Below are 22,205 nucleotides of genomic sequence, written 5' to 3' on the forward strand. Positions count from 1 at the left end.
TTTGTCCTCAATGAATTATTACAATGAAAGGTTTTAGGATTGCCCTTTTCTGTGCTTGGTCGGCCTAAATGTCTGAATGAAGTGGTGCAATGGCAAGTGGACAGGTTCTTTGATATTTGATATGACTCTTCTCCATGGCAAGTCTTGTACTTTTCACGGAGCAAAGCAGACTTGCAGGTAAGAATTCTGCCCAAAGAGTCCAAATTTCCCCACCCAAAACAGCTGACAGGAAGGTTCCACCGAGACTTGAACTCGGATTACTGGATTCAGAGTCCAGAGTGCTGACCATTACACCATGGAACCCACGGATGAAGACAAAAACGAGCCAACTCAGCATGTCTGCGTGAGGGGCGAGATCTCCAAGACAAATGAGAGTGTTGTACTGCTGACAGAAGAAGCTCTACTTATTATTTGTGTCTCCGGGCATAAAGAAATTGAGGAAAGGGGGATTAAAAACCCTGCCCCGTGTGAGGGTCGAACTCACGGCCTTCAGATTATGAGACTGACGCGCTGCCTACTGCGCCAACGAGGCACAAAGGCTTCTCTGTGTACATATTTCCAGCTTAGGAGTTCAAGTTGCAGTGTAGGAGTTCAAGTTGCCACGAAGTAAAGAGCAGCACGGGGTACGGCGATTTATAAACGGATAACCCAAAGGGCTTCTTCAGGGACTTTACACAGCGCCCCTCTGCCTTGACAAGTAAACCCCCTATTGATCTTTCAGTGACTATTACATCTACCATCAATGTCCAAATTGATGTTTTGGCTTGTTTTCTGTTGCCTTTTGTCCTCAATGAATTATTACAATGAAAGGTTTTAGGATTGCCCTTTTCTGTGCTTGGTCGGCCTAAATGTCTGAATGAAGTGGTGCAATGGCAAGTGGACAGGTTCTTTGATATTTGATATGACTCTTCTCCATGGCAAGTCTTGTACTTTTCACGGAGCAAAGCAGACTTGCAGGTAAGAATTCTGCCCAAAGAGTCCAAATTTCCCCACCCAAAACAGCTGACAGGAAGGTTCCACCGAGACTTGAACTCGGATTACTGGATTCAGAGTCCAGAGTGCTGACCATTACACCATGGAACCCACGGATGAAGACAAAAACGAGCCAACTCACCAGGTCTGCGTGAGGGGCGAGATCTCCAAGACAAATGAGAGTGTTTTACTGCTGACAGAAGAAGCTCTACTTATTATTTGTGTCTCCGGGCATAAAGAAATTGAGGAAAGGGGGATTAAAAACCCTGCCCCGTGTGAGGGTCGAACTCACGGCCTTCAGATTATGAGACTGACGCGCTGCCTACTGCGCCAACGAGGCACAAAGGCTTCTCTGTGTACATATTTCCAGCGTAGGATTTCAAGTTGCAGTGTAGGAGTTGAAGCTGCCACGAAGTAAAGAGCAGCACGGGGTACGGCGATTTATAAACGGATAACCCAAAGGGCTTCTTCAGGGACTTTACACAGCGCCCCTCTGCCTTGACAAGTAAACCCCCTATTGATCTTTCAGTGACTATTACATCTACCACCAATGTCCAAATTGATGTTTTGGCTTGTTTTCTGTTGCCTTTTGTCCTCAATGTATTATTACAATGAAAGGTTTTAGGATTGCCCTTTTCTGTGCTTGGTCGTCCTAAAGGACTGAATGAAGTGGTGCAATGGCAAGTGGACAGGTTCTTTGATATTTGATATGACTATTCTCCATGGCAAGTCTTGTACTTTTCACGGAGCAAAGCAGACTTGCAGGTAAGAATTCTGCCCAAAGAGTCCAAATTTCCCCACCCAAAACAGCTGACAGGAAGGTTCCACCGAGACTTGAACTCGGATTACTGGATTCAGAGTCCAGAGTGCTGACCATTACACCATGGAACCCACGGATGAAGACAAAAACGAGCCAACTCAGCATGTCTGCGTGAGGGGCGAGATCTCCAAGACAAATGAGAGTGTTGTACTGCTGACAGAAGAAGCTCTACTTATTATTTGTGTCTCCGGGCATAAAGAAATTGAGGAAAGGGGGATTAAAAACCCTGCCCCGTGTGAGGGTCGAACTCACGGCCTTCAGATTATGAGACTGACGCGCTGCCTACTGCGCCAACGAGGCACAAAGGCTTCTCTGTGTACATATTTCCAGCGTAGGAGTTCAAGTTGCAGTGTAGGAGTTGAAGCTGCCACGAAGTAAAGAGCAGCACGGGGTACGGCGATTTTTAAACAGATAACCCAAAGGGCTTCTTCAGGGACTTTACACAGCGCCCCTCTGCCTTGACAAGTAAACCCCCTATTGATCTTTCAGTGACTATTACATCTACCACCAATGTCCAAATTGATGTTTTGGCTTGTTTTCTGTTGCCTTTTGTCCTCAATGTATTATTACAATGAAAGGTTTTAGGATTGCCCTTTTCTGTGCTTGGTCGTCCTAAAGGACTGAATGAAGTGGTGCAATGGCAAGTGGACAGGTTCTTTGATATTTGATATGACTATTCTCCATGGCAAGTCTTGTACTTTTCACGGAGCAAAGCAGACTTGCAGGTAAGAATTCTGCCCAAAGAGTCCAAATTTCCCCACCCAAAACAGCTGACAGGAAGGTTCCACCGAGACTTGAACTCGGATTACTGGATTCAGAGTCCAGAGTGCTGACCATTACACCATGGAACCCACGGATGAAGACAAAAACGAGCCAACTCACCAGGTCTGCGTGAGGGGCGAGATCTCCAAGACAAATGAGAGTGTTTTACTGCTGACAGAAGAAGCTCTACTTATTATTTGTGTCTCCGGGCATAAAGAAATTGAGGAAAGGGGGATTAAAAACCCTGCCCCGTGTGAGGGTCGAACTCACGGCCTTCAGATTATGAGACTGACGCGCTGCCTACTGCGCCAACGAGGCACAAAGGCTTCTCTGTGTACATATTTCCAGCGTAGGAGTTCAAGTTGCAGTGTAGGAGTTCAAGTTGCCACGAAGTAAAGAGCAGCACGGGGTACGGCGATTTATAAACGGATAACCCAAAGGGCTTCTTCAGGGACTTTACACAGCGCCCCTCTGCCTTGACAAGTAAACCCCCTATTGATCTTTCAGTGACTATTACATCTACCACCAATGTCCAAATTGATGTTTTGGCTTGTTTTCTGTTGCCTTTTGTCCTCAATGTATTATTACAATGAAAGGTTTTAGGATTGCCCTTTTCTGTGCTTGGTCGGCCTAAATGTCTGAATGAAGTGGTGCAATGGCAAGTGGACAGGTTCTTTGATATTTGATATGACTCTTCTCCATGGCAAGTCTTGTACTTTTCACGGAGCAAAGCAGACTTGCAGGTAAGAATTCTGCCCAAAGAGTCCAAATTTCCCCACCCAAAACAGCTGACAGGAAGGTTCCACCGAGACTTGAACTCGGATTACTGGATTCAGAGTCCAGAGTGCTGACCATTACACCATGGAACCCACGGATGAAGACAAAAACGAGCCAACTCACCAGGTCTGCGTGAGGGGCGAGATCTCCAAGACAAATGAGAGTGTTTTACTGCTGACAGAAGAAGCTCTACTTATTATTTGTGTCTCCGGGCATAAAGAAATTGAGGAAAGGGGGATTAAAAACCCTGCCCCGTGTGAGGGTCGAACTCACGGCCTTCAGATTATGAGACTGACGCGCTGCCTACTGCGCCAACGAGGCACAAAGGCTTCTCTGTGTACATATTTCCAGCGTAGGAGTTCAAGTTGCAGTGTAGGAGTTGAAGCTGCCACGAAGTAAAGAACAGCACGGGGTACGGCGATTTATAAACGGATAACCCAAAGGGCTTCTTCAGGGACTTTACACAGCGCCCCTCTGCCTTGACAAGTAAACCCCCTATTGACCTTTCAGTGACTATTACATCTACCACCAATGTCCAAATTGATGTTTTGGCTTGTTTTCTGTTGCCTTTTGTCCTCAATGTATTATTACAATGAAAGGTTTTAGGATTGCCCTTTTCTGTGCTTGGTCGTCCTAAAGGACTGAATGAAGTGGTGCAATGGCAAGTGGACAGGTTCTTTGATATTTGATATGACTATTCTCCATGGCAAGTCTTGTACTTTTCACGGAGCAAAGCAGACTTGCAGGTAAGAATTCTGCCCAAAGAGTCCAAATTTCCCCACCCAAAACAGCTGACAGGAAGGTTCCACCGAGACTTGAACTCGGATTACTGGATTCAGAGTCCAGAGTGCTGACCATTACACCATGGAACCCACGGATGAAGACAAAAACGAGCCAACTCACCAGGTCTGCGTGAGGGGCGAGATCTCCAAGACAAATGAGAGTGTTTTACTGCTGACAGAAGAAGCTCTACTTATTATTTGTGTCTCCGGGCATAAAGAAATTGAGGAAAGGGGGATTAAAAACCCTGCCCCGTGTGAGGGTCGAACTCACGGCCTTCAGATTATGAGACTGACGCGCTGCCTACTGCGCCAACGAGGCACAAAGGCTTCTCTGTGTACATATTTTCAGCTTAGGAGTTCAAGTTGCAGTGTAGGAGTTCAAGTTGCCACGAAGTAAAGAGCAGCACGGGGTACGGCGATTTATAAACGGATAACCCAAAGGGCTTCTTCAGGGACTTTACACAGCGCCCCTCTGCCTTGACAAGTAAACCCCCTATTGATCTTTCAGTGACTATTACATCTACCACCAATGTCCAAATTGATGTTTTGGCTTGTTTTCTGTTGCCTTTTGTCCTCAATGTATTATTACAATGAAAGGTTTTAGGATTGCCCTTTTCTGTGCTTGGTCGTCCTAAAGGACTGAATGAAGTGGTGCAATGGCAAGTGGACAGGTTCTTTGATATTTGATATGACTATTCTCCATGGCAAGTCTTGTACTTTTCACGGAGCAAAGCAGACTTGCAGGTAAGAATTCTGCCCAAAGAGTCCAAATTTCCCCACCCAAAACAGCTGACAGGAAGGTTCCACCGAGACTTGAACTCGGATTACTGGATTCAGAGTCCAGAGTGCTGACCATTACACCATGGAACCCACGGATGAAGACAAAAACGAGCCAACTCACCAGGTCTGCGTGAGGGGCGAGATCTCCAAGACAAATGAGAGTGTTTTACTGCTGACAGAAGAAGCTCTACTTATTATTTGTGTCTCCGGGCATAAAGAAATTGAGGAAAGGGGGATTAAAAACCCTGCCCCGTGTGAGGGTCGAACTCACGGCCTTCAGATTATGAGACTGACGCGCTGCCTACTGCGCCAACGAGGCACAAAGGCTTCTCTGTGTACATATTTCCAGCGTAGGAGTTCAAGTTGCAGTGTAGGAGTTGAAGCTGCCACGAAGTAAAGAGCAGCACGGGGTACGGCGATTTATAAACGGATAACCCAAAGGGCTTCTTCAGGGACTTTACACAGCGCCCCTCTGCCTTGACAAGTAAACCCCCTATTGACCTTTCAGTGACTATTACATCTACCACCAATGTCCAAATTGATGTTTTGGCTTGTTTTCTGTTGCCTTTTGTCCTCAATGTATTATTACAATGAAAGGTTTTAGGATTGCCCTTTTCTGTGCTTGGTCGTCCTAAAGGACTGAATGAAGTGGTGCAATGGCAAGTGGACAGGTTCTTTGATATTTGATATGACTATTCTCCATGGCAAGTCTTGTACTTTTCACGGAGCAAAGCAGACTTGCAGGTAAGAATTCTGCCCAAAGAGTCCAAATTTCCCCACCCAAAACAGCTGACAGGAAGGTTCCACCGAGACTTGAACTCGGATTACTGGATTCAGAGTCCAGAGTGCTGACCATTACACCATGGAACCCACGGATGAAGACAAAAACGAGCCAACTCACCAGGTCTGCGTGAGGGGCGAGATCTCCAAGACAAATGAGAGTGTTTTACTGCTGACAGAAGAAGCTCTACTTATTATTTGTGTCTCCGGGCATAAAGAAATTGAGGAAAGGGGGATTAAAAACCCTGCCCCGTGTGAGGGTCGAACTCACGGCCTTCAGATTATGAGACTGACGCGCTGCCTACTGCGCCAACGAGGCACAAAGGCTTCTCTGTGTACATATTTCCAGCGTAGGAGTTCAAGTTGCAGTGTAGGAGTTCAAGTTGCCACGAAGTAAAGAGCAGCACGGGGTACGGCGATTTATAAACGGATAACCCAAAGGGCTTCTTCAGGGACTTTACACAGCGCCCCTCTGCCTTGACAAGTAAACCCCCTATTGATCTTTCAGTGACTATTACATCTACCATCAATGTCCAAATTGATGTTTTGGCTTGTTTTCTGTTGCCTTTTGTCCTCAATGAATTATTACAATGAAAGGTTTTAGGATTGCCCTTTTCTGTGCTTGGTCGGCCTAAATGTCTGAATGAAGTGGTGCAATGGCAAGTGGACAGGTTCTTTGATATTTGATATGACTCTTCTCCATGGCAAGTCTTGTACTTTTCACGGAGCAAAGCAGACTTGCAGGTAAGAATTCTGCCCAAAGAGTCCAAATTTCCCCACCCAAAACAGCTGACAGGAAGGTTCCACCGAGACTTGAACTCGGATTACTGGATTCAGAGTCCAGAGTGCTGACCATTACACCATGGAACCCACGGATGAAGACAAAAACGAGCCAACTCAGCATGTCTGCGTGAGGGGCGAGATCTCCAAGACAAATGAGAGTGTTGTACTGCTGACAGAAGAAGCTCTACTTATTATTTGTGTCTCCGGGCATAAAGAAATTGAGGAAAGGGGGATTAAAAACCCTGCCCCGTGTGAGGGTCGAACTCACGGCCTTCAGATTATGAGACTGACGCGCTGCCTACTGCGCCAACGAGGCACAAAGGCTTCTCTGTGTACATATTTCCAGCGTAGGAGTTCAAGTTGCAGTGTAGGAGTTGAAGCTGCCACGAAGTAAAGAGCAGCACGGGGTACGGCGATTTATAAACGGATAACCCAAAGGGCTTCTTCAGGGACTTTACACAGCGCCCCTCTGCCTTGACAAGTAAACCCCCTATTGATCTTTCAGTGACTATTACATCTACCATCAATGTCCAAATTGATGTTTTGGCTTGTTTTCTGTTGCCTTTTGTCCTCAATGTATTATTACAATGAAAGGTTTTAGGATTGCCCTTTTCTGTGCTTGGTCGTCCTAAAGGACTGAATGAAGTGGTGCAATGGCAAGTGGACAGGTTCTTTGATATTTGATATGACTATTCTCCATGGCAAGTCTTGTACTTTTCACGGAGCAAAGCAGACTTGCAGGTAAGAATTCTGCCCAAAGAGTCCAAATTTCCCCACCCAAAACAGCTGACAGGAAGGTTCCACCGAGACTTGAACTCGGATTACTGGATTCAGAGTCCAGAGTGCTGACCATTACACCATGGAACCCACGGATGAAGACAAAAACGAGCCAACTCACCAGGTCTGCGTGAGGGGCGAGATCTCCAAGACAAATGAGAGTGTTTTACTGCTGACAGAAGAAGCTCTACTTATTATTTGTGTCTCCGGGCATAAAGAAATTGAGGAAAGGGGGATTAAAAACCCTGCCCCGTGTGAGGGTCGAACTCACGGCCTTCAGATTATGAGACTGACGCGCTGCCTACTGCGCCAACGAGGCACAAAGGCTTCTCTGTGTACATATTTCCAGCGTAGGATTTCAAGTTGCAGTGTAGGAGTTGAAGCTGCCACGAAGTAAAGAGCAGCACGGGGTACGGCGATTTATAAACGGATAACCCAAAGGGCTTCTTCAGGGACTTTACACAGCGCCCCTCTGCCTTGACAAGTAAACCCCCTATTGATCTTTCAGTGACTATTACATCTACCACCAATGTCCAAATTGATGTTTTGGCTTGTTTTCTGTTGCCTTTTGTCCTCAATGTATTATTACAATGAAAGGTTTTAGGATTGCCCTTTTCTGTGCTTGGTCGTCCTAAAGGACTGAATGAAGTGGTGCAATGGCAAGTGGACAGGTTCTTTGATATTTGATATGACTCTTCTCCATGGCAAGTCTTGTACTTTTCACGGAGCAAAGCAGACTTGCAGGTAAGAATTCTGCCCAAAGAGTGCAAATTTCCCCACCCAAAACAGCTGACAGGAAGGTTCCACCGAGACTTGAACTCGGATTACTGGATTCAGAGTCCAGAGTGCTGACCATTACACCATGGAACCCACGGATGAAGACAAAAACGAGCCAACTCAGCATGTCTGCGTGAGGGGCGAGATCTCCAAGACAAATGAGAGTGTTGTACTGCTGACAGAAGAAGCTCTACTTATTATTTGTGTCTCCGGGCATAAAGAAATTGAGGAAAGGGGGATTAAAAACCCTGCCCCGTGTGAGGGTCGAACTCACGGCCTTCAGATTATGAGACTGACGCGCTGCCTACTGCGCCAACGAGGCACAAAGGCTTCTCTGTGTACATATTTCCAGCGTAGGATTTCAAGTTGCAGTGTAGGAGTTGAAGCTGCCACGAAGTAAAGAGCAGCACGGGGTACGGCGATTTATAAACGGATAACCCAAAGGGCTTCTTCAGGGACTTTACACAGCGCCCCTCTGCCTTGACAAGTAAACCCCCTATTGATCTTTCAGTGACTATTACATCTACCACCAATGTCCAAATTGATGTTTTGGCTTGTTTTCTGTTGCCTTTTGTCCTCAATGTATTATTACAATGAAAGGTTTTAGGATTGCCCTTTTCTGTGCTTGGTCGTCCTAAAGGACTGAATGAAGTGGTGCAATGGCAAGTGGACAGGTTCTTTGATATTTGATATGACTATTCTCCATGGCAAGTCTTGTACTTTTCACGGAGCAAAGCAGACTTGCAGGTAAGAATTCTGCCCAAAGAGTCCAAATTTCCCCACCCAAAACAGCTGACAGGAAGGTTCCACCGAGACTTGAACTCGGATTACTGGATTCAGAGTCCAGAGTGCTGACCATTACACCATGGAACCCACGGATGAAGACAAAAACGAGCCAACTCAGCATGTCTGCGTGAGGGGCGAGATCTCCAAGACAAATGAGAGTGTTTTACTGCTGACAGAAGAAGCTCTACTTATTATTTGTGTCTCCGGGCATAAAGAAATTGAGGAAAGGGGGATTAAAAACCCTGCCCCGTGTGAGGGTCGAACTCACGGCCTTCAGATTATGAGACTGACGCGCTGCCTACTGCGCCAACGAGGCACAAAGGCTTCTCTGTGTACATATTTCCAGCGTAGGATTTCAAGTTGCAGTGTAGGAGTTGAAGCTGCCACGAAGTAAAGAGCAGCACGGGGTACGGCGATTTATAAACGGATAACCCAAAGGGCTTCTTCAGGGACTTTACACAGCGCCCCTCTGCCTTGACAAGTAAACCCCCTATTGATCTTTCAGTGACTATTACATCTACCACCAATGTCCAAATTGATGTTTTGGCTTGTTTTCTGTTGCCTTTTGTCCTCAATGTATTATTACAATGAAAGGTTTTAGGATTGCCCTTTTCTGTGCTTGGTCGTCCTAAAGGACTGAATGAAGTGGTGCAATGGCAAGTGGACAGGTTCTTTGATATTTGATATGACTCTTCTCCATGGCAAGTCTTGTACTTTTCACGGAGCAAAGCAGACTTGCAGGTAAGAATTCTGCCCAAAGAGTGCAAATTTCCCCACCCAAAACAGCTGACAGGAAGGTTCCACCGAGACTTGAACTCGGATTACTGGATTCAGAGTCCAGAGTGCTGACCATTACACCATGGAACCCACGGATGAAGACAAAAACGAGCCAACTCAGCATGTCTGCGTGAGGGGCGAGATCTCCAAGACAAATGAGAGTGTTGTACTGCTGACAGAAGAAGCTCTACTTATTATTTGTGTCTCCGGGCATAAAGAAATTGAGGAAAGGGGGATTAAAAACCCTGCCCCGTGTGAGGGTCGAACTCACGGCCTTCAGATTATGAGACTGACGCGCTGCCTACTGCGCCAACGAGGCACAAAGGCTTCTCTGTGTACATATTTCCAGCGTAGGATTTCAAGTTGCAGTGTAGGAGTTGAAGCTGCCACGAAGTAAAGAGCAGCACGGGGTACGGCGATTTATAAACGGATAACCCAAAGGGCTTCTTCAGGGACTTTACACAGCGCCCCTCTGCCTTGACAAGTAAACCCCCTATTGATCTTTCAGTGACTATTACATCTACCACCAATGTCCAAATTGATGTTTTGGCTTGTTTTCTGTTGCCTTTTGTCCTCAATGTATTATTACAATGAAAGGTTTTAGGATTGCCCTTTTCTGTGCTTGGTCGTCCTAAAGGACTGAATGAAGTGGTGCAATGGCAAGTGGACAGGTTCTTTGATATTTGATATGACTATTCTCCATGGCAAGTCTTGTACTTTTCACGGAGCAAAGCAGACTTGCAGGTAAGAATTCTGCCCAAAGAGTCCAAATTTCCCCACCCAAAACAGCTGACAGGAAGGTTCCACCGAGACTTGAACTCGGATTACTGGATTCAGAGTCCAGAGTGCTGACCATTACACCATGGAACCCACGGATGAAGACAAAAACGAGCCAACTCAGCATGTCTGCGTGAGGGGCGAGATCTCCAAGACAAATGAGAGTGTTTTACTGCTGACAGAAGAAGCTCTACTTATTATTTGTGTCTCCGGGCATAAAGAAATTGAGGAAAGGGGGATTAAAAACCCTGCCCCGTGTGAGGGTCGAACTCACGGCCTTCAGATTATGAGACTGACGCGCTGCCTACTGCGCCAACGAGGCACAAAGGCTTCTCTGTGTACATATTTCCAGCGTAGGATTTCAAGTTGCAGTGTAGGAGTTGAAGCTGCCACGAAGTAAAGAGCAGCACGGGGTACGGCGATTTATAAACGGATAACCCAAAGGGCTTCTTCAGGGACTTTACACAGCGCCCCTCTGCCTTGACAAGTAAACCCCCTATTGATCTTTCAGTGACTATTACATCTACCACCAATGTCCAAATTGATGTTTTGGCTTGTTTTCTGTTGCCTTTTGTCCTCAATGTATTATTACAATGAAAGGTTTTAGGATTGCCCTTTTCTGTGCTTGGTCGTCCTAAAGGACTGAATGAAGTGGTGCAATGGCAAGTGGACAGGTTCTTTGATATTTGATATGACTCTTCTCCATGGCAAGTCTTGTACTTTTCACGGAGCAAAGCAGACTTGCAGGTAAGAATTCTGCCCAAAGAGTGCAAATTTCCCCACCCAAAACAGCTGACAGGAAGGTTCCACCGAGACTTGAACTCGGATTACTGGATTCAGAGTCCAGAGTGCTGACCATTACACCATGGAACCCACGGATGAAGACAAAAACGAGCCAACTCAGCATGTCTGCGTGAGGGGCGAGATCTCCAAGACAAATGAGAGTGTTGTACTGCTGACAGAAGAAGCTCTACTTATTATTTGTGTCTCCGGGCATAAAGAAATTGAGGAAAGGGGGATTAAAAACCCTGCCCCGTGTGAGGGTCGAACTCACGGCCTTCAGATTATGAGACTGACGCGCTGCCTACTGCGCCAACGAGGCACAAAGGCTTCTCTGTGTACATATTTCCAGCGTAGGATTTCAAGTTGCAGTGTAGGAGTTGAAGCTGCCACGAAGTAAAGAGCAGCACGGGGTACGGCGATTTATAAACGGATAACCCAAAGGGCTTCTTCAGGGACTTTACACAGCGCCCCTCTGCCTTGACAAGTAAACCCCCTATTGATCTTTCAGTGACTATTACATCTACCACCAATGTCCAAATTGATGTTTTGGCTTGTTTTCTGTTGCCTTTTGTCCTCAATGTATTATTACAATGAAAGGTTTTAGGATTGCCCTTTTCTGTGCTTGGTCGTCCTAAAGGACTGAATGAAGTGGTGCAATGGCAAGTGGACAGGTTCTTTGATATTTGATATGACTATTCTCCATGGCAAGTCTTGTACTTTTCACGGAGCAAAGCAGACTTGCAGGTAAGAATTCTGCCCAAAGAGTCCAAATTTCCCCACCCAAAACAGCTGACAGGAAGGTTCCACCGAGACTTGAACTCGGATTACTGGATTCAGAGTCCAGAGTGCTGACCATTACACCATGGAACCCACGGATGAAGACAAAAACGAGCCAACTCAGCATGTCTGCGTGAGGGGCGAGATCTCCAAGACAAATGAGAGTGTTGTACTGCTGACAGAAGAAGCTCTACTTATTATTTGTGTCTCCGGGCATAAAGAAATTGAGGAAAGGGGGATTAAAAACCCTGCCCCGTGTGAGGGTCGAACTCACGGCCTTCAGATTATGAGACTGACGCGCTGCCTACTGCGCCAACGAGGCACAAAGGCTTCTCTGTGTACATATTTCCAGCTTAGGAGTTCAAGTTGCAGTGTAGGAGTTCAAGTTGCCACGAAGTAAAGAGCAGCACGGGGTACGGCGATTTATAAACGGATAACCCAAAGGGCTTCTTCAGGGACTTTACACAGCGCCCCTCTGCCTTGACAAGTAAACCCCCTATTGATCTTTCAGTGACTATTACATCTACCATCAATGTCCAAATTGATGTTTTGGCTTGTTTTCTGTTGCCTTTTGTCCTCAATGAATTATTACAATGAAAGGTTTTAGGATTGCCCTTTTCTGTGCTTGGTCGGCCTAAATGTCTGAATGAAGTGGTGCAATGGCAAGTGGACAGGTTCTTTGATATTTGACATGACTCTTCTCCATGGCAAGTCTTGTACTTTTCACGGAGCAAAGCAGACTTGCAGGTAAGAATTCTGCCCAAAGAGTCCAAATTTCCCCACCCAAAACAGCTGACAGGAAGGTTCCACCGAGACTTGAACTCGGATTACTGGATTCAGAGTCCAGAGTGCTGACCATTACACCATGGAACCCACGGATGAAGACAAAAACGAGCCAACTCACCAGGTCTGCGTGAGGGGCGAGATCTCCAAGACAAATGAGAGTGTTGTACTGCTGACAGAAGAAGCTCTACTTATTATTTGTGTCTCCGGGCATAAAGAAATTGAGGAAAGGGGGATTAAAAACCCTGCCCCGTGTGAGGGTCGAACTCACGGCCTTCAGATTATGAGACTGACGCGCTGCCTACTGCGCCAACGAGGCACAAAGGCTTCTCTGTGTACATATTTCCAGCTTAGGAGTTCAAGTTGCAGTGTAGGAGTTCAAGTTGCCACGAAGTAAAGAGCAGCACGGGGTACGGCGATTTATAAACGGATAACCCAAAGGGCTTCTTCAGGGACTTTACACAGCGCCCCTCTGCCTTGACAAGTAAACCCCCTATTGATCTTTCAGTGACTATTACATCTACCATCAATGTCCAAATTGATGTTTTGGCTTGTTTTCTGTTGCCTTTTGTCCTCAATGAATTATTACAATGAAAGGTTTTAGGATTGCCCTTTTCTGTGCTTGGTCGGCCTAAATGTCTGAATGAAGTGGTGCAATGGCAAGTGGACAGGTTCTTTGATATTTGATATGACTCTTCTCCATGGCAAGTCTTGTACTTTTCACGGAGCAAAGCAGACTTGCAGGTAAGAATTCTGCCCAAAGAGTCCAAATTTCCCCACCCAAAACAGCTGACAGGAAGGTTCCACCGAGACTTGAACTCGGATTACTGGATTCAGAGTCCAGAGTGCTGACCATTACACCATGGAACCCACGGATGAAGACAAAAACGAGCCAACTCAGCATGTCTGCGTGAGGGGCGAGATCTCCAAGACAAATGAGAGTGTTGTACTGCTGACAGAAGAAGCTCTACTTATTATTTGTGTCTCCGGGCATAAAGAAATTGAGGAAAGGGGGATTAAAAACCCTGCCCCGTGTGAGGGTCGAACTCACGGCCTTCAGATTATGAGACTGACGCGCTGCCTACTGCGCCAACGAGGCACAAAGGCTTCTCTGTGTACATATTTCCAGCTTAGGAGTTCAAGTTGCAGTGTAGGAGTTCAAGTTGCCACGAAGTAAAGAGCAGCACGGGGTACGGCGATTTATAAACGGATAACCCAAAGGGCTTCTTCAGGGACTTTACACAGCGCCCCTCTGCCTTGACAAGTAAACCCCCTATTGATCTTTCAGTGACTATTACATCTACCATCAATGTCCAAATTGATGTTTTGGCTTGTTTTCTGTTGCCTTTTGTCCTCAATGAATTATTACAATGAAAGGTTTTAGGATTGCCCTTTTCTGTGCTTGGTCGGCCTAAATGTCTGAATGAAGTGGTGCAATGGCAAGTGGACAGGTTCTTTGATATTTGACATGACTCTTCTCCATGGCAAGTCTTGTACTTTTCACGGAGCAAAGCAGACTTGCAGGTAAGAATTCTGCCCAAAGAGTCCAAATTTCCCCACCCAAAACAGCTGACAGGAAGGTTCCACCGAGACTTGAACTCGGATTACTGGATTCAGAGTCCAGAGTGCTGACCATTACACCATGGAACCCACGGATGAAGACAAAAACGAGCCAACTCACCAGGTCTGCGTGAGGGGCGAGATCTCCAAGACAAATGAGAGTGTTGTACTGCTGACAGAAGAAGCTCTACTTATTATTTGTGTCTCCGGGCATAAAGAAATTGAGGAAAGGGGGATTAAAAACCCTGCCCCGTGTGAGGGTCGAACTCACGGCCTTCAGATTATGAGACTGACGCGCTGCCTACTGCGCCAACGAGGCACAAAGGCTTCTCTGTGTACATATTTCCAGCTTAGGAGTTCAAGTTGCAGTGTAGGAGTTCAAGTTGCCACGAAGTAAAGAGCAGCACGGGGTACGGCGATTTACAAACGGATAACCCAAAGGGCTTCTTCAGGGACTTTACACAGCGCCCCTCTGCCTTGACAAGTAAACCCCCTATTGATCTTTCAGTGACTATTACATCTACCATCAATGTCCAAATTGATGTTTTGGCTTGTTTTCTGTTGCCTTTTGTCCTCAATGAATTATTACAATGAAAGGTTTTAGGATTGCCCTTTTCTGTGCTTGGTCGGCCTAAATGTCTGAATGAAGTGGTGCAATGGCAAGTGGACAGGTTCTTTGATATTTGATATGACTCTTCTCCATGGCAAGTCTTGTACTTTTCACGGAGCAAAGCAGACTTGCAGGTAAGAATTCTGCCCAAAGAGTCCAAATTTCCCCACCCAAAACAGCTGACAGGAAGGTTCCACCGAGACTTGAACTCGGATTACTGGATTCAGAGTCCAGAGTGCTGACCATTACACCATGGAACCCACGGATGAAGACAAAAACGAGCCAACTCACCAGGTCTGCGTGAGGGGCGAGATCTCCAAGACAAATGAGAGTGTTTTACTGCTGACAGAAGAAGCTCTACTTATTATTTGTGTCTCCGGGCATAAAGAAATTGAGGAAAGGGGGATTAAAAACCCTGCCCCGTGTGAGGGTCGAACTCACGGCCTTCAGATTATGAGACTGACGCGCTGCCTACTGCGCCAACGAGGCACAAAGGCTTCTCTGTGTACATATTTCCAGCGTAGGAGTTCAAGTTGCAGTGTAGGAGTTCAAGTTGCCACGAAGTAAAGAGCAGCACGGGGTACGGCGATTTATAAACGGATAACCCAAAGGGCTTCTTCAGGGACTTTACACAGCGCCCCTCTGCCTTGACAAGTAAACCCCCTATTGATCTTTCAGTGACTATTACATCTACCATCAATGTCCAAATTGATGTTTTGGCTTGTTTTCTGTTGCCTTTTGTCCTCAATGAATTATTACAATGAAAGGTTTTAGGATTGCCCTTTTCTGTGCTTGGTCGGCCTAAATGTCTGAATGAAGTGGTGCAATGGCAAGTGGACAGGTTCTTTGATATTTGATATGACTCTTCTCCATGGCAAGTCTTGTACTTTTCACGGAGCAAAGCAGACTTGCAGGTAAGAATTCTGCCCAAAGAGTCCAAATTTCCCCACCCAAAACAGCTGACAGGAAGGTTCCACCGAGACTTGAACTCGGATTACTGGATTCAGAGTCCAGAGTGCTGACCATTACACCATGGAACCCACGGATGAAGACAAAAACGAGCCAACTCAGCATGTCTGCGTGAGGGGCGAGATCTCCAAGACAAATGAGAGTGTTGTACTGCTGACAGAAGAAGCTCTACTTATTATTTGTGTCTCCGGGCATAAAGAAATTGAGGAAAGGGGGATTAAAAACCCTGCCCCGTGTGAGGGTCGAACTCACGGCCTTCAGATTATGAGACTGACGCGCTGCCTACTGCGCCAACGAGGCACAAAGGCTTCTCTGTGTACATATTTCCAGCTTAGGAGTTCAAGTTGCAGTGTAGGAGTTCAAGTTGCCACGAAGTAAAGAGCAGCACGGGGTACGGCGATTTATAAACGGATAACCCAAAGGGCTTCTTCAGGGACTTTACACAGCGCCCCTCTGCCTTGACAAGTAAACCCTCTATTGATCTTTCAGTGACTATTACATCTACCATCAATGTCCAAATTGATGTTTTGGCTTGTTTTCTGTTGCCTTTTGTCCTCAATGAATTATTACAATGAAAGGTTTTAGGATTGCCCTTTTCTGTGCTTGGTCGGCCTAAATGTCTGAATGAAGTGGTGCAATGGCAAGTGGACAGGTTCTTTGATATTTGATATGACTCTTCTCCATGGCAAGTCTTGTACTTTTCACGGAGCAAAGCAGAGTTGCAGGTAAGAATTCTGCCCAAAGAGTCCAAATTTCCCCACCCAAAACAGCTGACAGGAAGGTTCCACCGAGACTTGAACTCGGATTACTGGATTCAGAGTCCAGAGTGCTGACCATTACACCATGGAACCCACGGATGAAGACAAAAACGAGCCAACTCACCAGGTCTGCGTGAGGGGCGAGATCTCCAAGACAAATGAGAGTGTTTTACTGCTGACAGAAGAAGCTCTACTTATTATTTGTGTCTCCGGGCATAAAGAAATTGAGGAAAGGGGGATTAAAAACCCTGCCCCGTGTGAGGGTCGAACTCACGGCCTTCAGATTATGAGACTGACGCGCTGCCTACTGCGCCAACGAGGCACAAAGGCTTCTCTGTGTACATATTTCCAGCGTAGGAGTTCAAGTTGCAGTGTAGGAGTTCAAGTTGCCACGAAGTAAAGAGCAGCACGGGGTACGGCGATTTATAAACGGATAACCCAAAGGGCTTCTTCAGGGACTTTACACAGCGCCCCTCTGCCTTGACAAGTAAACCCCCTATTGATCTTTCAGTGACTATTACATCTACCATCAATGTCCAAATTGATGTTTTGGCTTGTTTTCTGTTGCCTTTTGTCCTCAATGAATTATTACAATGAAAGGTTTTAGGATTGCCCTTTTCTGTGCTTGGTCGGCCTAAATGTCTGAATGAAGTGGTGCAATGGCAAGTGGACAGGTTCTTTGATATTTGATATGACTCTTCTCCATGGCAAGTCTTGTACTTTTCACGGAGCAAAGCAGACTTGCAGGTAAGAATTCTGCCCAAAGAGTCCAAATTTCCCCACCCAAAACAGCTGACAGGAAGGTTCCACCGAGACTTGAACTCGGATTACTGGATTCAGAGTCCAGAGTGCTGACCATTACACCATGGAACCCACGGATGAAGACAAAAACGAGCCAACTCAGCATGTCTGCGTGAGGGGCGAGATCTCCAAGACAAATGAGAGTGTTGTACTGCTGACAGAAGAAGCTCTACTTATTATTTGTGTCTCCGGGCATAAAGAAATTGAGGAAAGGGGGATTAAAAACCCTGCCCCGTGTGAGGGTCGAACTCACGGCCTTCAGATTATGAGACTGACGCGCTGCCTACTGCGCCAACGAGGCACAAAGGCTTCTCTGTGTACATATTTCCAGCTTAGGAGTTCAAGTTGCAGTGTAGGAGTTCAAGTTGCCACGAAGTAAAGAGCAGCACGGGGTACGGCGATTTATAAACGGATAACCCAAAGGGCTTCTTCAGGGACTTTACACAGCGCCCCTCTGCCTTGACAAGTAAACCCTCTATTGATCTTTCAGTGACTATTACATCTACCATCAATGTCCAAATTGATGTTTTGGCTTGTTTTCTGTTGCCTTTTGTCCTCAATGAATTATTACAATGAAAGGTTTTAGGATTGCCCTTTTCTGTGCTTGGTCGGCCTAAATGTCTGAATGAAGTGGTGCAATGGCAAGTGGACAGGTTCTTTGATATTTGATATGACTCTTCTCCATGGCAAGTCTTGTACTTTTCACGGAGCAAAGCAGAGTTGCAGGTAAGAATTCTGCCCAAAGAGTCCAAATTTCCCCACCCAAAACAGCTGACAGGAAGGTTCCACCGAGACTTGAACTCGGATTACTGGATTCAGAGTCCAGAGTGCTGACCATTACACCATGGAACCCACGGATGAAGACAAAAACGAGCCAACTCACCAGGTCTGCGTGAGGGGCGAGATCTCCAAGACAAATGAGAGTGTTTTACTGCTGACAGAAGAAGCTCTACTTATTATTTGTGTCTCCGGGCATAAAGAAATTGAGGAAAGGGGGATTAAAAACCCTGCCCCGTGTGAGGGTCGAACTCACGGCCTTCAGATTATGAGACTGACGCGCTGCCTACTGCGCCAACGAGGCACAAAGGCTTCTCTGTGTACATATTTCCAGCGTAGGAGTTCAAGTTGCAGTGTAGGAGTTCAAGTTGCCACGAAGTAAAGAGCAGCACGGGGTACGGCGATTTATAAACGGATAACCCAAAGGGCTTCTTCAGGGACTTTACACAGCGCCCCTCTGCCTTGACAAGTAAACCCCCTATTGATCTTTCAGTGACTATTACATCTACCATCAATGTCCAAATTGATGTTTTGGCTTGTTTTCTGTTGCCTTTTGTCCTCAATGAATTATTACAATGAAAGGTTTTAGGATTGCCCTTTTCTGTGCTTGGTCGGCCTAAATGTCTGAATGAAGTGGTGCAATGGCAAGTGGACAGGTTCTTTGATATTTGATATGACTCTTCTCCATGGCAAGTCTTGTACTTTTCACGGAGCAAAGCAGACTTGCAGGTAAGAATTCTGCCCAAAGAGTCCAAATTTCCCCACCCAAAACAGCTGACAGGAAGGTTCCACCGAGACTTGAACTCGGATTACTGGATTCAGAGTCCAGAGTGCTGACCATTACACCATGGAACCCACGGATGAAGACAAAAACGAGCCAACTCAGCATGTCTGCGTGAGGGGCGAGATCTCCAAGACAAATGAGAGTGTTGTACTGCTGACAGAAGAAGCTCTACTTATTATTTGTGTCTCCGGGCATAAAGAAATTGAGGAAAGGGGGATTAAAAACCCTGCCCCGTGTGAGGGTCGAACTCACGGCCTTCAGATTATGAGACTGACGCGCTGCCTACTGCGCCAACGAGGCACAAAGGCTTCTCTGTGTACATATTTCCAGCTTAGGAGTTCAAGTTGCAGTGTAGGAGTTCAAGTTGCCACGAAGTAAAGAGCAGCACGGGGTACGGCGATTTATAAACGGATAACCCAAAGGGCTTCTTCAGGGACTTTACACAGCGCCCCTCTGCCTTGACAAGTAAACCCTCTATTGATCTTTCAGTGACTATTACATCTACCATCAATGTCCAAATTGATGTTTTGGCTTGTTTTCTGTTGCCTTTTGTCCTCAATGAATTATTACAATGAAAGGTTTTAGGATTGCCCTTTTCTGTGCTTGGTCGGCCTAAATGTCTGAATGAAGTGGTGCAATGGCAAGTGGACAGGTTCTTTGATATTTGATATGACTCTTCTCCATGGCAAGTCTTGTACTTTTCACGGAGCAAAGCAGAGTTGCAGGTAAGAATTCTGCCCAAAGAGTCCAAATTTCCCCACCCAAAACAGCTGACAGGAAGGTTCCACCGAGACTTGAACTCGGATTACTGGATTCAGAGTCCAGAGTGCTGACCATTACACCATGGAACCCACGGATGAAGACAAAAACGAGCCAACTCACCAGGTCTGCGTGAGGGGCGAGATCTCCAAGACAAATGAGAGTGTTTTACTGCTGACAGAAGAAGCTCTACTTATTATTTGTGTCTCCGGGCATAAAGAAATTGAGGAAAGGGGGATTAAAAACCCTGCCCCGTGTGAGGGTCGAACTCACGGCCTTCAGATTATGAGACTGACGCGCTGCCTACTGCGCCAACGAGGCACAAAGGCTTCTCTGTGTACATATTTCCAGCGTAGGAGTTCAAGTTGCAGTGTAGGAGTTCAAGTTGCCACGAAGTAAAGAGCAGCACGGGGTACGGCGATTTATAAACGGATAACCCAAAGGGCTTCTTCAGGGACTTTACACAGCGCCCCTCTGCCTTGACAAGTAAACCCCCTATTGATCTTTCAGTGACTATTACATCTACCATCAATGTCCAAATTGATGTTTTGGCTTGTTTTCTGTTGCCTTTTGTCCTCAATGAATTATTACAATGAAAGGTTTTAGGATTGCCCTTTTCTGTGCTTGGTCGGCCTAAATGTCTGAATGAAGTGGTGCAATGGCAAGTGGACAGGTTCTTTGATATTTGATATGACTCTTCTCCATGGCAAGTCTTGTACTTTTCACGGAGCAAAGCAGACTTGCAGGTAAGAATTCTGCCCAAAGAGTCCAAATTTCCCCACCCAAAACAGCTGACAGGAAGGTTCCACCGAGACTTGAACTCGGATTACTGGATTCAGAGTCCAGAGTGCTGACCATTACACCATGGAACCCACGGATGAAGACAAAAACGAGCCAACTCAGCATGTCTGCGTGAGGGGCGAGATCTCCAAGACAAATGAGAGTGTTGTACTGCTGACAGAAGAAGCTCTACTTATTATTTGTGTCTCCGGGCATAAAGAAATTGAGGAAAGGGGGATTAAAAACCCTGCCCCGTGTGAGGGTCGAACTCACGGCCTTCAGATTATGAGACTGACGCGCTGCCTACTGCGCCAACGAGGCACAAAGGCTTCTCTGTGTACATATTTCCAGCTTAGGAGTTCAAGTTGCAGTGTAGGAGTTCAAGTTGCCACGAAGTAAAGAGCAGCACGGGGTACGGCGATTTATAAACGGATAACCCAAAGGGCTTCTTCAGGGACTTTACACAGCGCCCCTCTGCCTTGACAAGTAAACCCTCTATTGATCTTTCAGTGACTATTACATCTACCATCAATGTCCAAATTGATGTTTTGGCTTGTTTTCTGTTGCCTTTTGTCCTCAATGAATTATTACAATGAAAGGTTTTAGGATTGCCCTTTTCTGTGCTTGGTCGGCCTAAATGTCTGAATGAAGTGGTGCAATGGCAAGTGGACAGGTTCTTTGATATTTGATATGACTCTTCTCCATGGCAAGTCTTGTACTTTTCACGGAGCAAAGCAGAGTTGCAGGTAAGAATTCTGCCCAAAGAGTCCAAATTTCCCCACCCAAAACAGCTGACAGGAAGGTTCCACCGAGACTTGAACTCGGATTACTGGATTCAGAGTCCAGAGTGCTGACCATTACACCATGGAACCCACGGATGAAGACAAAAACGAGCCAACTCACCAGGTCTGCGTGAGGGGCGAGATCTCCAAGACAAATGAGAGTGTTTTACTGCTGACAGAAGAAGCTCTACTTATTATTTGTGTCTCCGGGCATAAAGAAATTGAGGAAAGGGGGATTAAAAACCCTGCCCCGTGTGAGGGTCGAACTCACGGCCTTCAGATTATGAGACTGACGCGCTGCCTACTGCGCCAACGAGGCACAAAGGCTTCTCTGTGTACATATTTCCAGCGTAGGAGTTCAAGTTGCAGTGTAGGAGTTCAAGTTGCCACGAAGTAAAGAGCAGCACGGGGTACGGCGATTTATAAACGGATAACCCAAAGGGCTTCTTCAGGGACTTTACACAGCGCCCCTCTGCCTTGACAAGTAAACCCCCTATTGATCTTTCAGTGACTATTACATCTACCATCAATGTCCAAATTGATGTTTTGGCTTGTTTTCTGTTGCCTTTTGTCCTCAATGAATTATTACAATGAAAGGTTTTAGGATTGCCCTTTTCTGTGCTTGGTCGGCCTAAATGTCTGAATGAAGTGGTGCAATGGCAAGTGGACAGGTTCTTTGATATTTGATATGACTCTTCTCCATGGCAAGTCTTGTACTTTTCACGGAGCAAAGCAGACTTGCAGGTAAGAATTCTGCCCAAAGAGTCCAAATTTCCCCACCCAAAACAGCTGACAGGAAGGTTCCACCGAGACTTGAACTCGGATTACTGGATTCAGAGTCCAGAGTGCTGACCATTACACCATGGAACCCACGGATGAAGACAAAAACGAGCCAACTCAGCATGTCTGCGTGAGGGGCGAGATCTCCAAGA

At 46.3% G+C, this 22,205-nt stretch overlaps 57 non-coding genes across 57 annotated transcripts; all 57 read right to left on the reverse strand.

Annotated features, from left to right (window-relative positions):
• Window positions 1-231: 231 nt before the first annotated feature.
• trnaq-cug (transfer RNA glutamine (anticodon CUG)) lies at window positions 232-303 on the reverse strand. Its single transcript has one exon. It is a non-coding gene; the product is annotated as a tRNA-Gln (tRNA).
• A 156-nt stretch (window positions 304-459) lies between these two features.
• trnam-cau (transfer RNA methionine (anticodon CAU)) lies at window positions 460-532 on the reverse strand. The gene has a single exon. It is a non-coding gene; the product is annotated as a tRNA-Met (tRNA).
• Window positions 533-1,011: 479 nt separating this feature from the next.
• trnaq-cug (transfer RNA glutamine (anticodon CUG)) lies at window positions 1,012-1,083 on the reverse strand. Its single transcript has one exon. It is a non-coding gene; the product is annotated as a tRNA-Gln (tRNA).
• A 156-nt stretch (window positions 1,084-1,239) lies between these two features.
• trnam-cau (transfer RNA methionine (anticodon CAU)) lies at window positions 1,240-1,312 on the reverse strand. The gene has a single exon. It is a non-coding gene; the product is annotated as a tRNA-Met (tRNA).
• Window positions 1,313-1,791: 479 nt separating this feature from the next.
• trnaq-cug (transfer RNA glutamine (anticodon CUG)) lies at window positions 1,792-1,863 on the reverse strand. Its single transcript has one exon. It is a non-coding gene; the product is annotated as a tRNA-Gln (tRNA).
• Window positions 1,864-2,019: 156 nt separating this feature from the next.
• On the reverse strand, window positions 2,020-2,092 carry trnam-cau (transfer RNA methionine (anticodon CAU)). Its single transcript has one exon. It is a non-coding gene; the product is annotated as a tRNA-Met (tRNA).
• A 479-nt stretch (window positions 2,093-2,571) lies between these two features.
• On the reverse strand, window positions 2,572-2,643 carry trnaq-cug (transfer RNA glutamine (anticodon CUG)). Its single transcript has one exon. It is a non-coding gene; the product is annotated as a tRNA-Gln (tRNA).
• A 156-nt stretch (window positions 2,644-2,799) lies between these two features.
• On the reverse strand, window positions 2,800-2,872 carry trnam-cau (transfer RNA methionine (anticodon CAU)). The gene has a single exon. It is a non-coding gene; the product is annotated as a tRNA-Met (tRNA).
• A 479-nt stretch (window positions 2,873-3,351) lies between these two features.
• On the reverse strand, window positions 3,352-3,423 carry trnaq-cug (transfer RNA glutamine (anticodon CUG)). The gene has a single exon. It is a non-coding gene; the product is annotated as a tRNA-Gln (tRNA).
• A 156-nt stretch (window positions 3,424-3,579) lies between these two features.
• On the reverse strand, window positions 3,580-3,652 carry trnam-cau (transfer RNA methionine (anticodon CAU)). The gene has a single exon. It is a non-coding gene; the product is annotated as a tRNA-Met (tRNA).
• A 479-nt stretch (window positions 3,653-4,131) lies between these two features.
• trnaq-cug (transfer RNA glutamine (anticodon CUG)) lies at window positions 4,132-4,203 on the reverse strand. The gene has a single exon. It is a non-coding gene; the product is annotated as a tRNA-Gln (tRNA).
• Window positions 4,204-4,359: 156 nt separating this feature from the next.
• Window positions 4,360-4,432, reverse strand: trnam-cau (transfer RNA methionine (anticodon CAU)). The gene has a single exon. It is a non-coding gene; the product is annotated as a tRNA-Met (tRNA).
• A 479-nt stretch (window positions 4,433-4,911) lies between these two features.
• On the reverse strand, window positions 4,912-4,983 carry trnaq-cug (transfer RNA glutamine (anticodon CUG)). The gene has a single exon. It is a non-coding gene; the product is annotated as a tRNA-Gln (tRNA).
• Window positions 4,984-5,139: 156 nt separating this feature from the next.
• Window positions 5,140-5,212, reverse strand: trnam-cau (transfer RNA methionine (anticodon CAU)). Its single transcript has one exon. It is a non-coding gene; the product is annotated as a tRNA-Met (tRNA).
• A 479-nt stretch (window positions 5,213-5,691) lies between these two features.
• On the reverse strand, window positions 5,692-5,763 carry trnaq-cug (transfer RNA glutamine (anticodon CUG)). Its single transcript has one exon. It is a non-coding gene; the product is annotated as a tRNA-Gln (tRNA).
• Window positions 5,764-5,919: 156 nt separating this feature from the next.
• Window positions 5,920-5,992, reverse strand: trnam-cau (transfer RNA methionine (anticodon CAU)). The gene has a single exon. It is a non-coding gene; the product is annotated as a tRNA-Met (tRNA).
• Window positions 5,993-6,471: 479 nt separating this feature from the next.
• Window positions 6,472-6,543, reverse strand: trnaq-cug (transfer RNA glutamine (anticodon CUG)). The gene has a single exon. It is a non-coding gene; the product is annotated as a tRNA-Gln (tRNA).
• A 156-nt stretch (window positions 6,544-6,699) lies between these two features.
• On the reverse strand, window positions 6,700-6,772 carry trnam-cau (transfer RNA methionine (anticodon CAU)). Its single transcript has one exon. It is a non-coding gene; the product is annotated as a tRNA-Met (tRNA).
• Window positions 6,773-7,251: 479 nt separating this feature from the next.
• trnaq-cug (transfer RNA glutamine (anticodon CUG)) lies at window positions 7,252-7,323 on the reverse strand. Its single transcript has one exon. It is a non-coding gene; the product is annotated as a tRNA-Gln (tRNA).
• Window positions 7,324-7,479: 156 nt separating this feature from the next.
• On the reverse strand, window positions 7,480-7,552 carry trnam-cau (transfer RNA methionine (anticodon CAU)). The gene has a single exon. It is a non-coding gene; the product is annotated as a tRNA-Met (tRNA).
• Window positions 7,553-8,031: 479 nt separating this feature from the next.
• trnaq-cug (transfer RNA glutamine (anticodon CUG)) lies at window positions 8,032-8,103 on the reverse strand. The gene has a single exon. It is a non-coding gene; the product is annotated as a tRNA-Gln (tRNA).
• A 156-nt stretch (window positions 8,104-8,259) lies between these two features.
• On the reverse strand, window positions 8,260-8,332 carry trnam-cau (transfer RNA methionine (anticodon CAU)). The gene has a single exon. It is a non-coding gene; the product is annotated as a tRNA-Met (tRNA).
• Window positions 8,333-8,811: 479 nt separating this feature from the next.
• trnaq-cug (transfer RNA glutamine (anticodon CUG)) lies at window positions 8,812-8,883 on the reverse strand. Its single transcript has one exon. It is a non-coding gene; the product is annotated as a tRNA-Gln (tRNA).
• Window positions 8,884-9,039: 156 nt separating this feature from the next.
• trnam-cau (transfer RNA methionine (anticodon CAU)) lies at window positions 9,040-9,112 on the reverse strand. The gene has a single exon. It is a non-coding gene; the product is annotated as a tRNA-Met (tRNA).
• A 479-nt stretch (window positions 9,113-9,591) lies between these two features.
• trnaq-cug (transfer RNA glutamine (anticodon CUG)) lies at window positions 9,592-9,663 on the reverse strand. The gene has a single exon. It is a non-coding gene; the product is annotated as a tRNA-Gln (tRNA).
• Window positions 9,664-9,819: 156 nt separating this feature from the next.
• Window positions 9,820-9,892, reverse strand: trnam-cau (transfer RNA methionine (anticodon CAU)). Its single transcript has one exon. It is a non-coding gene; the product is annotated as a tRNA-Met (tRNA).
• Window positions 9,893-10,371: 479 nt separating this feature from the next.
• On the reverse strand, window positions 10,372-10,443 carry trnaq-cug (transfer RNA glutamine (anticodon CUG)). Its single transcript has one exon. It is a non-coding gene; the product is annotated as a tRNA-Gln (tRNA).
• Window positions 10,444-10,599: 156 nt separating this feature from the next.
• trnam-cau (transfer RNA methionine (anticodon CAU)) lies at window positions 10,600-10,672 on the reverse strand. The gene has a single exon. It is a non-coding gene; the product is annotated as a tRNA-Met (tRNA).
• Window positions 10,673-11,151: 479 nt separating this feature from the next.
• On the reverse strand, window positions 11,152-11,223 carry trnaq-cug (transfer RNA glutamine (anticodon CUG)). Its single transcript has one exon. It is a non-coding gene; the product is annotated as a tRNA-Gln (tRNA).
• Window positions 11,224-11,379: 156 nt separating this feature from the next.
• trnam-cau (transfer RNA methionine (anticodon CAU)) lies at window positions 11,380-11,452 on the reverse strand. The gene has a single exon. It is a non-coding gene; the product is annotated as a tRNA-Met (tRNA).
• Window positions 11,453-11,931: 479 nt separating this feature from the next.
• On the reverse strand, window positions 11,932-12,003 carry trnaq-cug (transfer RNA glutamine (anticodon CUG)). The gene has a single exon. It is a non-coding gene; the product is annotated as a tRNA-Gln (tRNA).
• Window positions 12,004-12,159: 156 nt separating this feature from the next.
• On the reverse strand, window positions 12,160-12,232 carry trnam-cau (transfer RNA methionine (anticodon CAU)). Its single transcript has one exon. It is a non-coding gene; the product is annotated as a tRNA-Met (tRNA).
• Window positions 12,233-12,711: 479 nt separating this feature from the next.
• On the reverse strand, window positions 12,712-12,783 carry trnaq-cug (transfer RNA glutamine (anticodon CUG)). Its single transcript has one exon. It is a non-coding gene; the product is annotated as a tRNA-Gln (tRNA).
• A 156-nt stretch (window positions 12,784-12,939) lies between these two features.
• Window positions 12,940-13,012, reverse strand: trnam-cau (transfer RNA methionine (anticodon CAU)). The gene has a single exon. It is a non-coding gene; the product is annotated as a tRNA-Met (tRNA).
• A 479-nt stretch (window positions 13,013-13,491) lies between these two features.
• trnaq-cug (transfer RNA glutamine (anticodon CUG)) lies at window positions 13,492-13,563 on the reverse strand. Its single transcript has one exon. It is a non-coding gene; the product is annotated as a tRNA-Gln (tRNA).
• Window positions 13,564-13,719: 156 nt separating this feature from the next.
• Window positions 13,720-13,792, reverse strand: trnam-cau (transfer RNA methionine (anticodon CAU)). Its single transcript has one exon. It is a non-coding gene; the product is annotated as a tRNA-Met (tRNA).
• A 479-nt stretch (window positions 13,793-14,271) lies between these two features.
• Window positions 14,272-14,343, reverse strand: trnaq-cug (transfer RNA glutamine (anticodon CUG)). Its single transcript has one exon. It is a non-coding gene; the product is annotated as a tRNA-Gln (tRNA).
• Window positions 14,344-14,499: 156 nt separating this feature from the next.
• Window positions 14,500-14,572, reverse strand: trnam-cau (transfer RNA methionine (anticodon CAU)). The gene has a single exon. It is a non-coding gene; the product is annotated as a tRNA-Met (tRNA).
• A 479-nt stretch (window positions 14,573-15,051) lies between these two features.
• trnaq-cug (transfer RNA glutamine (anticodon CUG)) lies at window positions 15,052-15,123 on the reverse strand. Its single transcript has one exon. It is a non-coding gene; the product is annotated as a tRNA-Gln (tRNA).
• A 156-nt stretch (window positions 15,124-15,279) lies between these two features.
• trnam-cau (transfer RNA methionine (anticodon CAU)) lies at window positions 15,280-15,352 on the reverse strand. Its single transcript has one exon. It is a non-coding gene; the product is annotated as a tRNA-Met (tRNA).
• A 479-nt stretch (window positions 15,353-15,831) lies between these two features.
• On the reverse strand, window positions 15,832-15,903 carry trnaq-cug (transfer RNA glutamine (anticodon CUG)). Its single transcript has one exon. It is a non-coding gene; the product is annotated as a tRNA-Gln (tRNA).
• A 156-nt stretch (window positions 15,904-16,059) lies between these two features.
• On the reverse strand, window positions 16,060-16,132 carry trnam-cau (transfer RNA methionine (anticodon CAU)). The gene has a single exon. It is a non-coding gene; the product is annotated as a tRNA-Met (tRNA).
• A 479-nt stretch (window positions 16,133-16,611) lies between these two features.
• On the reverse strand, window positions 16,612-16,683 carry trnaq-cug (transfer RNA glutamine (anticodon CUG)). The gene has a single exon. It is a non-coding gene; the product is annotated as a tRNA-Gln (tRNA).
• Window positions 16,684-16,839: 156 nt separating this feature from the next.
• On the reverse strand, window positions 16,840-16,912 carry trnam-cau (transfer RNA methionine (anticodon CAU)). Its single transcript has one exon. It is a non-coding gene; the product is annotated as a tRNA-Met (tRNA).
• A 479-nt stretch (window positions 16,913-17,391) lies between these two features.
• On the reverse strand, window positions 17,392-17,463 carry trnaq-cug (transfer RNA glutamine (anticodon CUG)). Its single transcript has one exon. It is a non-coding gene; the product is annotated as a tRNA-Gln (tRNA).
• A 156-nt stretch (window positions 17,464-17,619) lies between these two features.
• Window positions 17,620-17,692, reverse strand: trnam-cau (transfer RNA methionine (anticodon CAU)). The gene has a single exon. It is a non-coding gene; the product is annotated as a tRNA-Met (tRNA).
• A 479-nt stretch (window positions 17,693-18,171) lies between these two features.
• On the reverse strand, window positions 18,172-18,243 carry trnaq-cug (transfer RNA glutamine (anticodon CUG)). Its single transcript has one exon. It is a non-coding gene; the product is annotated as a tRNA-Gln (tRNA).
• Window positions 18,244-18,399: 156 nt separating this feature from the next.
• trnam-cau (transfer RNA methionine (anticodon CAU)) lies at window positions 18,400-18,472 on the reverse strand. Its single transcript has one exon. It is a non-coding gene; the product is annotated as a tRNA-Met (tRNA).
• A 479-nt stretch (window positions 18,473-18,951) lies between these two features.
• Window positions 18,952-19,023, reverse strand: trnaq-cug (transfer RNA glutamine (anticodon CUG)). The gene has a single exon. It is a non-coding gene; the product is annotated as a tRNA-Gln (tRNA).
• Window positions 19,024-19,179: 156 nt separating this feature from the next.
• Window positions 19,180-19,252, reverse strand: trnam-cau (transfer RNA methionine (anticodon CAU)). The gene has a single exon. It is a non-coding gene; the product is annotated as a tRNA-Met (tRNA).
• Window positions 19,253-19,731: 479 nt separating this feature from the next.
• Window positions 19,732-19,803, reverse strand: trnaq-cug (transfer RNA glutamine (anticodon CUG)). The gene has a single exon. It is a non-coding gene; the product is annotated as a tRNA-Gln (tRNA).
• A 156-nt stretch (window positions 19,804-19,959) lies between these two features.
• Window positions 19,960-20,032, reverse strand: trnam-cau (transfer RNA methionine (anticodon CAU)). The gene has a single exon. It is a non-coding gene; the product is annotated as a tRNA-Met (tRNA).
• A 479-nt stretch (window positions 20,033-20,511) lies between these two features.
• Window positions 20,512-20,583, reverse strand: trnaq-cug (transfer RNA glutamine (anticodon CUG)). Its single transcript has one exon. It is a non-coding gene; the product is annotated as a tRNA-Gln (tRNA).
• A 156-nt stretch (window positions 20,584-20,739) lies between these two features.
• trnam-cau (transfer RNA methionine (anticodon CAU)) lies at window positions 20,740-20,812 on the reverse strand. Its single transcript has one exon. It is a non-coding gene; the product is annotated as a tRNA-Met (tRNA).
• A 479-nt stretch (window positions 20,813-21,291) lies between these two features.
• Window positions 21,292-21,363, reverse strand: trnaq-cug (transfer RNA glutamine (anticodon CUG)). Its single transcript has one exon. It is a non-coding gene; the product is annotated as a tRNA-Gln (tRNA).
• Window positions 21,364-21,519: 156 nt separating this feature from the next.
• trnam-cau (transfer RNA methionine (anticodon CAU)) lies at window positions 21,520-21,592 on the reverse strand. Its single transcript has one exon. It is a non-coding gene; the product is annotated as a tRNA-Met (tRNA).
• Window positions 21,593-22,071: 479 nt separating this feature from the next.
• Window positions 22,072-22,143, reverse strand: trnaq-cug (transfer RNA glutamine (anticodon CUG)). The gene has a single exon. It is a non-coding gene; the product is annotated as a tRNA-Gln (tRNA).
• Window positions 22,144-22,205: the final 62 nt, after the last annotated feature.

This window comes from Gasterosteus aculeatus, chromosome 3 (genome assembly GCF_964276395.1).
Source record: "Gasterosteus aculeatus chromosome 3, fGasAcu3.hap1.1, whole genome shotgun sequence".
Classification (NCBI taxonomy): domain Eukaryota; kingdom Metazoa; phylum Chordata; class Actinopteri; order Perciformes; family Gasterosteidae; genus Gasterosteus; species Gasterosteus aculeatus.